The sequence below is a fragment of the Equus asinus genome, chromosome 12 (genome assembly GCF_041296235.1).
Source record: "Equus asinus isolate D_3611 breed Donkey chromosome 12, EquAss-T2T_v2, whole genome shotgun sequence".
NCBI lineage: Eukaryota > Metazoa > Chordata > Mammalia > Perissodactyla > Equidae > Equus > Equus asinus.
In genome coordinates, this window is record NC_091801.1 from 50,650,290 (window position 1) to 50,663,089 (window position 12,800).

The 12,800-nt window shown below is 44.4% G+C and overlaps 1 long non-coding RNA gene across 1 annotated transcript; it reads left to right on the forward strand.

Annotated features, from left to right (window-relative positions):
- The first annotated feature begins 1,052 nt into the window (after positions 1–1,052).
- Positions 1,053–12,153, forward strand: LOC139039850 (uncharacterized). The gene is made up of 3 exons (XR_011493055.1): positions 1,053–1,336; positions 3,686–3,926; positions 8,409–12,153. It is a non-coding gene; the product is annotated as an uncharacterized lncRNA (long non-coding RNA).
- The last annotated feature ends 647 nt before the right edge of the window (positions 12,154–12,800 follow it).

Below are 12,800 nucleotides of genomic sequence, written 5' to 3' on the forward strand. Positions count from 1 at the left end.
GCTCTGGAGATCTAAGGAGGTTTCCCCTCAAGTTTTGGGCTGAGGACTGGTCAATCACGCAGGTCTAAAAACTCCCTAAGGTCTGGGAAAGGCCACTACAAAGGACCAGTCGGAACAATCTCAGAGTCACACAGGTCGGGAAGAGTTCATGTTGCCATTAGCCAGAGTGGAAAGACTTCCTAATACCAAAGGCATTATGCAGAGTCCTCAGAAGGGTATTCCTCAGTAGGGGGGCAAAGTTAGCCCTAGATTTAAAGCTCTTCTAGATCCACCTAACAAGGCTTAAAAGCAAGGCTCAAGAGGATCAAATATTTCCCATAACTTAACTACATCCCCAAACAAAGCCTAAAATTATTTAAAGGAAAACAAAAAAGTTCTAGCATCCAACAATGTAAAATTCACAATGTCTAGCATCCAAAAGAAAAATACTAGGGATGCAAAGAAGCAGGAAAACGTGATCCAAAATATAGGGGAAGATCGATAGACCCAGAAATGACACAGATGATACGATTAGAAGACAGGATATTTAAACAGCTATTATACAAATATGCCATATGTTCAAGAAGGTAGAGGAAAGCATGAGCATGTTAAGCAGAAATAAGGAATCTATTAAAAAGTCCAAATTGAACTCCTAGAGATGAAAAATACAATGGCTAAAATGAAAAATACACTGGATGAGATTAACAGCATTTAGCCACTGCAGAAAAAAAGTTAGTGAACTTGAAAACATAGCAGTAGAAACTGTCCAAAACAGGAGGCAGAGAGAAAAACTGCAGGAAAAAAAATGAACAGCATATCAGTGAGCCATGGGACAATATCTAGCAGCCTGATACATGTGTAATTGGAGTCCCAAAAGGAAAGTAAAGAAAGAGTTGGGGCAAAAAGATATCTGAAGGAATGATGGCCAATGTTTTTCTGGATTTGATAAAAGCTATAAACCTACAAATCCAAGAAACTTAACAAACCCCACGTGGAAGAAACATGAAAGCACACCACAGAACATTATAAGTGTGATAAAGAGAAAGTCTTAAAAGCAGCTGGGTGGGGAGACATTACTCATAAAGTAACAAAGATAAGAACAGCTTCTCATTGGAAACACAACACATCAGAGGACAGTGAAAGAAAAGAAACTGTCAACCTATACTCAGAGAAAATATATTTCAAAAACAAAGATGAAATAAAGACTTTTTCAGACATAGAAAAGCTGAAAGAATTCACCACCACCAGACCTGCATTGCAAGAAATGTTAAAGGAGGTCCTTCAGCAGAAGGATAATGATACCAGATGGAAATTTGACCCACACAAAGGAAGAAAGAGCACTGGAAATGGTAAATATGTGAGTAAATATAAGACTCTGCCTTTTTATTTTAAAAAATCTTTTCGAAAGAAGTAATCAAAGATGTTAAATCTGTGAAAAGTAAAATAATGTAATCCGTGTTTCCAGACCTTATCACCAGCCTGTATATTAAAGATTAGTTCTGGGTCTGTGAGATGAGCTGCAATTGGCTTTTCCCAGTTAGCTGCCTGCTAATGATGCTTTCTTGGTTTGGTTTGGTTTGGTTTCATTTGTTTTTATGCCCAAATAGCAACTTTTTATTTTTGTGTAGTTGAATTTATCAATCTTTTCTTTTACGACTTCTGGATTTGGGGATGATAGTTAGAAAGGTTTCCCTACCCCAAGGTTATAAAGGAAATCTTCCAGGGAGGGTTTGATATCTGATAGAGATCGGGAGTGAGAGGAAAGGAATCAAGCTGAGGAGGTTTCTGGCCTGGGTACTGAGTAGAGGTTGATGACATTCATTGAGTCAGGCAACCTGGAGCAGGAGCTGATTTTGGAAGTAAAATAATGAGCTGCACGTGGATAGGTTGAGCTTGAAGTGCAGCAGAACTGTCAGATGGAGATGTCCAGCCAGCATCAGAGAACATGGGTGTGGAGCTCACAAGAGAGGTTGGTGGGAAGATGCATAACTAGGAGTCATCAACACACTTTAATGCAGGAATGGCAGTGTGGCTATATCTTGTTGAAGGACAGTAAAGGTAATAAAGGTGATAAGAAGGGTGAAAGGCCAAGGATGAAAATGTAGGGGACATAAACATTTTCAAAATGGGAGGAGGAAGAAGAGGATCAAGGGAAAGAGGCAGAAAACTCAGTCTGAGAAGGAGGTGGAAGGCCAGGAGAGAGAAGAGAGTAAGGAGTAAGTCGCGGAAGAGAAGGGAAGAGAGTGTAAGGAGAGGAGAGCCAGATGGAAGAAAGGGGAAGACAGAAGAACAACCAGGGAGTGTTAAAAATCATCCAGGGTGGCTCCTGGAGCAGGATGAGGGGAGAATGAATGGAAAAGAGTATTTACTGCGTCCATCCTATGTACTTGGCTGTGGGATAGATGCTTTATAAAATTACTCCATTAACTGCTTATAAAATTCATTTGTAAAAAAATTAACTGGTCATCTTTGCTTCTCCTTATTACCAAGGAACTAAATCTGCTTGTTAAAAAATAAATCAAACAATATAGGTATACAACATGGAAATTTAAAGTCCCTGGGAATCCCACCCTTGAGGTCTTATCACCAGTATGAGTGTGGTGTGTCTGCTTCCAGATGCTTCCGTACATGTGCTAACATTCATTATCTGTTAACCTCTATCTACTGGATTGCAAGTTGCCTTTTAAAAAACATTTCTTAAACATCTTTTCATTTTGGTATGTATACATTTATGGCATGTTTTTAATAGCTGCATAATCTATTCCAGTGGATTTTCCCTAATTTATCTAATTATTCCCTGATGGATATTTGAATTATTTCTAATTTTTCCTATTACAAATTATGCTTCAATAAGTATCCCAGAACAAAGGTATTTGAATATATGTGCAAGAACATATGCAAGAGATATTTCTAGTTACAATCAAAAGGTACACACATTTTTGGTGTAATACATATTGCCTGATTCCTCTCCAAAAAGGATGTACCAATTTACAGTCCCAACAACGTGTATGAAAGTGCCTACATTCTTACCAACACTGAATATCATCAGGCTTCTAAACTCCTTGTCACAGTGATATTTCATTGTTCTTTTATTTGTATTCCTTTGACTGTTGTTGAGGTTCACCATCTTTTCATTTGTTTTTTGGGGATTTGTACTTTTTTCTGTTGCAATTTATCCATGCATATTCTTTATCCATTTTTATATATAGTAGTCTTTTTTCTTATTGAACTCTACAAGCCCCTTACATATTATAGAAATTGGCACCTTTGACTGTCATATATATTGCAAATATTTTCCCCAATTTGTTGACCCTCTCTTCTCTCTCCCCCACCCCCGTGTGTATGGTGTGTTTCTCTCCTTTTTTCTTTTCTTTATTATTTAGGAAATTAACTCTTCATGTAATCAGATTTATCAATCATTTCCTTTATGGGATATCATGCTTAGAAAGTCTTTCCTAATTTCAAAATAATAACAATGCTCATCCATATTTTCTTCCAATACTTTAGCAGTTTCATGTTTTACATTTAAACTTTGATCTATCTGTTATTTATTTGATGTTTGGAGTGAGGTAGGGATAAAAGTTTATTTAAACAGTTGTCTCTTTGTCCCAACAGCATCTAGTGAACTATCCATCTTTCTCATTTTGTTTCAAATACCAACTTTTTCATACACTAAACTTTTATGTATTTTATCTCTATTTCACAGATAAGAAAACAGAATCTCAAAGAGATTAAGCTACTAGTTTTTTGAAGTTGCACAGTGAGCTGGCAACTCTGCCCAGATTCGGAAACCAAGTCTATACTGCTTTCAGTACAAGCTGCCTCACACAAGGAGGGCAAGGAAAAATCAACAAGATTCAGAGGCTGGCTGGAGGGAAAAGTGGAGGTCGCTTTAAAAGTGAACCTGGCAATCGTGCCACGGAAAGTCGGGAAAGTTGGTCTTTTAGGTCAGTTTTAAGAAAAAATATGCTTAGTATGATAATGAACACAGTCTGGGAAATATCAGAATGGAGGTAATACACAGGTAGAGGAGTATGGGAGTTTGGAAGAAGACACAGAGCGGGAGCAGTGATGGGTGGTCCGGGGAGTAAGAGGAGGCAGTGTTGAAGCTGACTCCCAGCTTTCTGGCTTGAGCAGTATGGGGGATGGCGGTGTTGTCTCCATCACGACAGGGCAGATCAGAGGGGAAACAGGTTGGCGGAGGGTGGGCTAGGGAGTTCACCTTGGTGCCTGTTGGATGGGAGGTGCTTGCTGAGTCCCCCAGTAAGCAGTCAGTTACAAAGGCCTGAAGGTCAGCATAAGCTCTTTCCTGAGGGAAGAAGTGGTGTGGTAAAACGAGCGGAAGGGAAAAGGGAGGGAGAGAATTAGAAAGATATTATATTTGAAATGGAAAAAGGACCATTAACTGCCAGAGGATATAGCAGGGAGACTGAAAGTCCTCATGGAGCAGCCAAAATGTAGGTGCCAAGACGTAAGGATTTTTAGATGAAGCAAGGAAATCCATAAGCTGGCCCACCAATGAAAATCTGTAAACAGTGAGTACCCACGTGGTTGTCAACCTTTGTTGTAAAGCTTTTCTTGTTGCACTTCTGGAGGCTGGTTGAGTTTATTATGCTGTCCAGAGGAGAAGGGGACAGGAGAGGAAAGAGAGATGCCATGTTGCCGTTTCCATCTCCTCGTGCAGGGAATGGTAACAGGCAGTCCCAGATAGATCACGTACTAAATTGTGGGGGTACAGGGGTACAGACCCCATGGCTAGGAGCCAGAGGAGACGGCTCTTACTGAGGCTTGGAGTAATCACGTATGGCATCCTGAAGACTGAGTCTCAATAGGTGGGTAGGATTTGGAGCACTGTGAGCAAGATCAGTGAAGTAGGGCGAGGCCAGCCTGAGGATAATCTGGAAACTCAGGGAAAATTCAGACCTGATGGGGATAGGAAATACCAGTCTGTGAAGGTTTTTGAGCAAAGGAATAACACTGAGAAGGTGGCATTCTAGGAAAAATTGTCAAGGCCACGTAGGTGAGATGGGAAGCTGGGAGGTTCAGAGGTGGCTTTTAGGGAATGTTCATTTAGTAAACATTTCCTGGAAACCAACTATATACCAGGTACTAGGTATAGACACAGAGATCAGCAAAGATCTGGGAGAAGGATCAAGAAAGACTTCCCAATGCAAATTCAAAACTGCTATAAGATATCACATCATACCCATCAGAATGGCTATAATTAACAAGACAAGAAATAACGAGTGTTGGAGAGGATGTGAATAAAAGGGGAACCCTCACACACTGCTGGTGGGAATGCAAACTGGTGCAGCCACTATGGAAAACAGTATGCAGAGTCCTCAAAAAATTAAGACTAGAACTACCATACAATCCAGCTATTCCACTACTGGGTATTTATCCGGAGAACATGAAATCAATAATTCATTAAGATATATGCACCCCTATGTTCATTGCAGCATTATTCACAATAGTCAAGACTTGGAAGCAACCCAAGTGCCCATTAACAGATGAATGGATAAAGAAGATGTGATCTGTATATACAATGGAATACTACTCAGCTATAAAAAAGCCAAAATTGTGCCATTTGTAACAACATAGATAGACCTTGAGGGTATTATGCTGAGCAAAATAACTCAGACAGAGAAAGACAAATACCATATGATTTCACTCATGTGGAAGATAAACAAAGGAACAATAGATACGGAGAACAGATTGGTGGTTATCAGAGGGAAAGGGGGTGGGGGGTATGTGAAAGGGGTAGAGAGGCATGTATGTATGGTGACAGATAGAAATAGACTACTGGTGATGAACACAATGCAGTCTATACAGAAGCTGAAATATAATAATATACACCTGAAATTTACACAGTGTTATAAGCCAATATGACCTCAATAAAATAATTTTTAAAAAGAAAGAAAGAAAGGCTTCCCAGAGGAGCTAGGTTTTGACGGATAAATAGGAATTTGCCAGTTAAACTCTCCACTGCCTGGAAATGCCTTTATTTATCTTTAGGAACACATAAAAAAGTCAAACAATACGAAGGGATATGCAGTAAAAGTAAATCTCCAACACAACGTGGCCCACAGAGCCGCCTCCTGAAAAGGCAGACACTGGCCTTAGCTTCCGGCAGACAGCAGTGATTAAACTCACAGATTCTGGTACCAAACTGCCTGAATTCAAAGCTCAGCACCACCACTTGCTAGATGTCCACCATGGGCAGTAGCTAACTTCTCTCTGCCTTAGTTGTCTCAACCACATGAAGAGGGTGATGATAATAGAGCCTGCCTCCAGGGTTGTTGGAAGAATTAAATGAATTAAAATGTGCAAAGAGTTCAGAACAGCGCCTGGAACATAATGAATACACAGTACACATCCTCCTGTTAGTGCTTCTGTTATGCTCCAAGTGTGGGAGGTGAGTGTATATGATCACTTGGTATGGATGAGGATGAAATAATGCATATAAAATACTTAGTATGGTATCCAGCAAAAAAAAGTTTAAAAAATTCCAATTGCTGTTGTCCTCATTAGTGCAGCAGTGTAGCCAGTCAAATGGCCAGTGAGAGTCAAAGGCCAGAGCTGCTGCCTGGGATGATCCACTATCCCCGTGTGTTGAACAAATGAATTAATCAGTGAGTGAGTGAGTGAATTAATCCTTCACCTTATAGTCATAAGATTGGTTATATCAATTCCATGCTTCTTGTCCTGATTTTCTTTTAAAAGTGCAAAATCAGGAAGAGAAAGCTTCTCTCTTTGTCCCAGAGTGTCTTCACACCATGCCTTACCTTCTATGCATCCCCTTCTCCATGGAGGCTGAGAGCCTGGGAACTACAGATCCCAGAATCCCTTGCTAGCAGGAATCTGGGTTATTGTACCGGTGCAAGATTTGGAAGGAGGAAGAGAAGAGCAAACATGAGATTTTGTAGTGGCCTCTAGGAATTTGCCTGAAAATCACCTGCTGTGGTCTGCATGTAGCTGTGATTGTCCCTGCAGTGTCTTGCAGTTTTTGTAGCTTCCTGACTCTCTGAAAGCTAGCAGCCAACCTGAGAGCTCGGGTTGGTCTGTCTTTACTTTTGTAGCTCTAGCCGTTCCAGCAGTTGTATAACCACTTAATCCCCTGTGTTAAACTCCCTTCTGCTTGAAATTCCTAGAGTGGTGTCTGTCTTCCTGACTGAACAGTACCTAAACATTTTCTTTTCATCAGGAAAGAAAAACTTTCCCAGATATCCACCATCAGACTTTTACTCACATCTTATGGGCTAGAAGTGGCCACAAAACCCAGCCAATTGGCATAGGTAATTGATGTTACCGTAATAGGCTTAGCCCATCATGACTCACCCCCCAGGGTTGGGCAGCTTTCTGCCTCATACAAAGAAGAGGTTAATGGCTGTTGTGCAGGCACCTGTGGTTTCTGCTGCTGAGTGCTTTGGAGACCATGGTCTGGTTTGAGGGGTCCTAAGAAAAAAAGTTGGACTTGGAGTGGGGTTTATCTTCCAGATCTGGCTGATGATGATAATGAACGCCTAAGGAACTGGGCTTCCTGATCAGCCCGAGAACTCGTTAGAAAAGAATCAGGGGCCAGCCTGGTGGCATAGTGATTAAGTTCATGTGCTCCACTTTGGTGTCCTGGGGTCCGTGGGTTGGGATCTTGGGTGCAGACCTAACACTGCTTGTCAAACCATGCTGTGGTAGTGTCGAAAATAGACGACGATTGGCACAGATGTTAGCTCAGGGCCAATCTTCCTCAACATAAGAAAAGAAAAGAATCAGTGGTTTGTATTGATTTGAGGTGAGCATTTGTATTTTCTTCTCTGCAAGGGTAAGGCATTCTTGGGACATATTAAAAAATAAAAGTACAGCAGGACTAAAAATTATTTTTACATTATCCATTGAAAGAACAAATAATATTTATCTCACAGCTATCCTATCTTTTAATAAAAATAATAATATTTACAGTGTGCCAAGCATTTTTTAAAATGCTTTCCACGCATTGTCATTTAATCCTCACAGTAATATTACAGCAGGGGACACATGAGGCACAGAGAAGGTGCTCAAGGTCACACAGCTTTACATGATAGAGCTGAGATTTGAACCCAGATAGTCTGGGTCAGAGGTCATGTTCAGAACAAATGAATGGATGAATGAATAAATGAATGAGTGAGTGAGTCTACCACCTGGTATGAGTTGCGTGGGAATTATACAGCTTCTCGACCATTTGTGGCTGCCGTGTGGTTAACAAGCTGTAAGTGCGTGACTGAATTCAAGGCTGCTCTTTGTCACTCTGTATTCTATTCACCAACAGATGCCAACAAAGCAATCACAGGAGGGGCCATGGCGTTTGTTCATGTTTGTATTTGTTTCCAGTTGCTGCTGTAACAAATTACCACAAATTTAGTGGCTTTAAACAACATAAATTTACTCTTTTACAGTTCTGAGGGTCAGAAGTCTACAATCAAAACGGCTGTATTCCTGCTGGAAGCTCTAGGGGAGAACTCATTTCCTTGCCTTTTCCAGCTTCTAGAAGTCGCCTGCATTCCTTGGCTTGTGGCCGTTCTTCCATCTTCAAAGCCAGGAGCATAGATAACATCTTCTCTCCTCTCTCACCTCCTGCCTCCCTCTGATAAGAACCTCTGTGATTACATTGGGCCCACCAGGTAATCCAAGAAAAGCTTCCCCATCTCGAGACCCTTTGCATCTGCAAAGTCCTCCTGACCACGCGAGGTTACATAACCCCAGGTTCCAGAGATCCGGATGTCACCATCTTTGAGGGGCAACTATTCAGACTACCATGGTGTTATAAAGAGATCCTCCCCGGGGAAAAGGCAGCAAAGGGCCTACTAACACAACGAGTGCAGCACACGGATAGAAGGAGGCAGAGGTCATTTTGTGAAGGCCTGAGTCCTTCCCACAAGGGGCTGGTGGGGCTGGTGGGGCTGGTGGGGCCGGTGGGGCCGGTGGGGCCGGTGGGCTCCTCGGCTCTGAGGGCAGATGAGGAGAGCCTTGAGGGTGAAGCAGCGGTCTCGCCCTGCCCTTGGCTCAACGGGGCCAGCTTTGGGGGCCCTTTCCAGGGGGACCTTGTTTTCCCAGAAGAAGACTGACACAGGGACAGCAGCCCCAAAACAACGGGAACTAAGCTAAAGGGCTGAAGACGTCCAGACAGGCTTTGCATCTCTCACACAGGATCCCCCATATTTCAGCAGCCACCGGGTGCGTGGTGTGGTCCAGGGAGAGGGGGCGGAAAGCCTGCAGCAGAGACACAGGCAGCGCAGCTTCAGTGCGCCTTCCTCTAGGGTCTGGGGACCTGGCAGGATGCACGGTCAGCATCGTCAGGTCCCTGGGGGACAGTGTAGGACGTGAAGGGACAGACAGAAGGCCCCTACTCCCTTGCTCTGGAGAAGCTCAGCCTTCTGTATGGCCGTGTGTCAGCCTCCAGCTTCCTCTCCTCTCTGTCGTCCCTAGCAGCAAACATTTATCCGCCTCTTTTGCAGGAGGCCCTGGGACTATGAGTGAGGCAGCCGCTGGGGGGAAAAGGGGCAACAGTTGCTATCAAGAGGTATCGTTTTTGCTCCTGTCCTTGGTGGCTTCCTGTGTCTCTGTGGAAACAAGGCATGATCACAAAATGACCACAGCAGGCAGAACACACCACTCAAGTACCACCTTGATTTCTGATCTCTCATTTGTACATGGAAATTATGGAAGAACAATTCAGTTCATTGCTCTCTACAGAGCGTGTTCCCAGATGCCCCTGTTAATTTCGTGCCACAGAAGAAATCACAATGGAGCTCCTTCAAAGGCCCCTTCCTATGGCCCCAGCTGAAGTAGGTGGTTCCCCACGGTGCTCCGGTTCCTGGAGGCCTTACTCAGATTCTCGTGCCTGCCAGGAAGTTTCCTCTCTGCGCCTCAACGGACGCAGACTCTGTCAAACAAGAGTTCAGGTCTGCACGTTGCCTGCGAGCACAGCTGGGCCAGCATCACACAGCTGCCAGCTGCAGATGGTTTATTTTCTTAGCAACCTTCCCTGTTCTTGACAACAGCAGCCCGGAACCCGGCTCTGGGGTGACAGCTACGGTCAGTGATTTGTCACAGTGGCTTTTTTCCCATCTGATCCACGGGTGCCAGCTGGGCATGTTTGTTCCTGTCCCTCCTGAGTCTGAATCCAGCTGATCCCTACACCTGTGACTCAACTTCTTCAGAGCCCGGCCTTTCTTGAGCTCTCAGAAACTTCCTCAGGCTAAGCAAGGGCCTCAGGGATGCAGACCTGTCCCCAGGAACTGAGTCAAGGAAGAGAAAGGGTGGTAGAAAACACAGGAGACTAGGGAATGTTGAGAAGCCAGTCTGAGCCCATCATTCCACACGCCAGTGGGCAAGGACGGCCCAGGCTCCTTCCAGCTCAGTGTCTGTCATTGAAGGCCAGAGCCGTGAGGGCACGTCCCCAGCAAAGAATCCTGGCATGTGAGGGCAGGAGGCACCTAAAGATGACCCAAACCAACCCTGTATCTAATAGATGAGGAAACTGAGATCCAGAGATGCCAAATGACATGCACAAAATCAGACAGTGGGTGGGCAGCAGGACGAGGATTAGAACCAGGGACCCACTAAAGCAAAACCAGTACAGGGGGCTTGCCCCATGGCTGAGTGGTTAAGTTCATGCGCTCCACTTTGATGGCCGGGGGTTTCGCAGTTCGAATCCTGGGCGCGGACATGGCACCGCTCATCAGGCCATGCTGAGGCAGCTTCCCACACGCCACAACTAGAAGGACACACAACTGAAATATGCAACTATGTACTGGGGGGATTGGGGGAGAAAAAGCAGGAAAAAAAAAGAAGAAAATTGGCAACAGTTGTTAGCTCAGGTGCCAATCTTTAAAAAAAACAACCAGTACAATTGGTCCTCAACTTCCACCCCCAGCACACACACACAGGTTGCAGGTGACTCTTCTGTGACTTCCGCACCCGAACAACAGTGCTTCTCCACCTGAGTACATCTGCGTGCAAACAGGGACTCACAGGGTACGTGGAACCCACTCGACGATAATTACGCAGCCACTTTTTGCCACTTAGCTACGTGCCAGGTATGGGGCCTAGTGCCCATCTGCATTAGCTCCTGTCATCCTCACAAAGTCCCCTCGGAGCAATGGTTGTCCCCAGCTTACATGGAGGAGCCTGGGCTTGAGAAGACTCCTTCACCTGCCCAAGTCATGCAGCTGGAAAGAGGCAGAGCCAGGATTTCTGCCCAGGTCTGCTGACTCCAAGCTCTTAGCCAAGCCAGAATCTGCTCTCGTTTAGACAGGACCTGCTTCTATTCCTCTAAGAGCCTCGCAAAGGCCTCTGGGATTCTCCCCTGGGCAGCATATTCTCTCCAGGTAGCAGGCATACTTTTTGGCAGAAGGGGAAGGCCAAGGGCTGTGAAGTTTGAAGAGTACCAATCTGCATGCAAGTGTGTAAGAAGCACATGGTCCAGCCCGGGAGCCATGCAGCCCCCTCGGGTTTATGTGAACCCAGGCAGGGCAGTGGCCCGGGGGACGAGCCTGGGGCCAGGGACCCGGGGAGACTTACTTTGCAATATATACTATTTTATATCTTTCAAATCTAGTATTGAATGTTTATCTTACCTTTTAAAAAATAGAACGAATGTTTTTTAAAAAGTTACCCAAATGTATTCAGAAAGGGTTATGACCCCAAACTGACCTGTAATACATGCTTTTTGTAGCACGAGCCCTTGTGACACCTGCCGGCCTCCAGAGCCAGCCAAGCATTCCGTGCTTTGGGAATTTATTATAATAAATAACAACCTGTCACCACCTTGGGGAAGCGGTACAAGTGGGTTCTTGCATCTCCTGCCCAGGTCACACTTTGACTAGTCTGAAAGCTCTACTTAGCAGAGGCTGGGGTGTTCTAGCCTCTTTCTTACTCATCCAGGAAGACTGGTGGAGGTACAGGAGATAAGGGTTGTCATCAGGCCACCACTCACCCACCCCCCAGCACATCCCCTGTTACTTCCTCAGAGCACTTCACACTACCTCAAATGAGCTCACCTATGTCTTTGTTCCCTGCTAATTGCATCTCTTCCCAATGGGCAAGCACCACGGGAGCAGGGACTTGGTCCTGTTCCCAGCACCTAGATCAGTACTGGCACATAGTGGGCACACAAGAAGCTTTTTTTGAATAAATTGATGATCGCACAAACTCATAGACTGTCACAGTAGAACTATGTACCTACCTTATAGAACTCAACTGAGAGTTAAATGAGATAATCGACAATGTGTGGAAAGCTCTTATGAATGGAAGTTTTGTGCCTAGCACAGTGCTTTGCACATAGGAGCCTAAGAGATATTGAGTGAGTGAATGAGTGAATGAATGAATGAACGATGATTGAGTCATCATGATTCATAGTGAATAAATAAAAATGAAAGGGACCTTCAAGATAAACTGGTCCAATCCAAATATTTGACTGATGATAACAAGCAAAGTGAAGTGACCTTCACTCATCTCAGCCTCCTTGAGAAATAAAGAATGCTGTACCCCTCCTTTGGGTTATGAGCCAAATTTGGGGATCTGCTAAGTGAATGGCAAGCCCTGCTCCAGCCCCTGCCCAGCCCACAGTGCACAAGAGCGTTCTGATCCTGTAGATTGGGCCTCACAGAAACAGAACAGTAGAACATGAGTCCCTCTCTCCCCACTGGCTGATGGAGTTTGGAAAGATGGACTTTGACACTATAGTCCCAAGGGCTATTGCCCCTAGAGAGTCAGGAGTCTCTGGATTCTAGGCTTTTCAGAATATTTCAAGAGAGGCCAGGCTGCCTGGACAGCTGCTTTTGCTG